Source organism: Rattus norvegicus, chromosome 1, assembly GCF_021556685.1.
Source record: "Rattus norvegicus strain SHRSP/BbbUtx chromosome 1, alternate assembly SHRSP_T2T, whole genome shotgun sequence".
Taxonomy (NCBI): domain Eukaryota; kingdom Metazoa; phylum Chordata; class Mammalia; order Rodentia; family Muridae; genus Rattus; species Rattus norvegicus.
In genome coordinates, this window is record NC_141534.1 from 149483019 (window position 1) to 149484655 (window position 1637).

General features: G+C 51.3%; 1 non-coding gene across 1 annotated transcript; it reads left to right on the forward strand.

Moving 5' to 3' along the window:
* The first annotated feature begins 283 nt into the window (after positions 1–283).
* On the forward strand, positions 284–415 carry LOC120100412 (small nucleolar RNA SNORA17). Its single transcript, XR_015655942.1, has one exon. It is a non-coding gene; the product is annotated as a small nucleolar RNA SNORA17 (small nucleolar RNA).
* The last annotated feature ends 1222 nt before the right edge of the window (positions 416–1637 follow it).

Sequence of the window (1637 nt, forward strand, 5' to 3'; positions counted from 1 at the left end):
ACGTGAGCTGGTTCCCCCATCCTCTGGTAATGTCATTAATGGATTTCAGGCCAGGAAATGACATGTGCATTCAGAGTGAGTTGTAACCTCTTTAGTTAAACCTGTTGGGAAACACCCTTAAGAACATGCCAGAGGTGTCTCCTAGGAAATTCTCAGTCTAGCCAAGCCAGCAGTACAGATGCGTTGTTATGGCCCATAACATAAGAACAATGTATCTTTAAATGATATGTGGATATAACTTCAAATTTCATGATTCATTACAAGTTTTGTTGTGTAGAAGATATCTGCCCCTAGAGGTGTTGTAGGTATGGCTGCTGTGTCACATGTGTGTCAGTAGGTGGCAGAGAGGAGAGAGGCTGTCCCTATGCTCAGTGCTCTGACCTGTGAACATCTGAATGATTAGTGGTCTTACAGTCCCTGAAAAAAGTGAGCCTGAGATGACCACCAGTCCAGTTCCATCAGGCCTAGACAGACTTTCAGGGTGTGGCGTGAGCTGGACACTAGAAGAACCTACCCAGGACTGAGGGACCTTGGTGGGCATTAGCCTGAGACAGATGACCTCTGCATGGGACCACAAGGGCAGTCTAGATGAGGAGCAAGTCCAAGATGACCACCAGTTTGGCATCATGGGACGTGGACAGGAAGCTAGCCCGAGATGACCACCAGTGCCACTCAGGTCTGGGGGAGGGGTAGACTATACCTGAGATGACCCCTGTCTGGTTCCATAATACATGGGTGGGGCATAGTACTCCTGAGACCACTCCTGAGATGACCTCAGACACTCAGAGACCCATGTTGCCACCAAAAGGAATAAGTAATTGGTGGAGAAATGAAAGAGAATGTGGACACAACGAAGAGAAGCAGAACTGGAGACTTGAGGGTAGTAAGAAACACCTGATGTGAGTAGTTGGTGATGTTATCTGGGGTCACATTTGGGTTCGTGGCCTGCAGCAGCAGGTCTTTCTTACCACCAAAGGCCAGATGGACATCCCTGGTCTGGGATCCCTGGTGGTCATCTTGGGCTTGCTCCTCATATGTCCACCTTTGTGGTCCCATGCAGGGGTCATCTGTCTCATGGTAATGCCCACCAAGATCCCTCAGTTCCAAGTAGGTTCTTCTAGTGCCCAGTTCACACCACGCCCTGATCAGAGACATGTTGAGGTCTGAGGGTTGTGCAGTACTGGTTCTACCCTCTCCTGAGCATCCTTGGAGAGCTGGCCCTGGAGTCCTGAGAGCAAGAGAGTTGTCCCTGCCCATAGCCAGCTATAGTACTCTGGAGAGTGGATCCACATATTACCCAGGATGCACAATAGAGCTAGCCTGGCTGTGGGAGCTGAGTGGTGAGCTGGCTCTGAGGGTATGAGCATGGGAAAGCTGGCCTTCCACTCATCTCTCATGCAGTGACATGGACAAGGGAGAGATACCCTCTTCCCCCATGGCCCCTCCTCACCACCTGTGGCAGTGGGAGACCTGGTCCTGGGGTCATGGGAGCAAAAGAGCTGGCCTTGCCTCTCACCAGCTGCAGCACTTGGAAGAGTGGGCCCTGTATCTTACCTGGGCAGCACAGTAGAGCTGACCTTGGTGGCAGAAGCATGATTGAGCAGACTCTGAGGACATGGGCATTGGAGAGCTGCCCT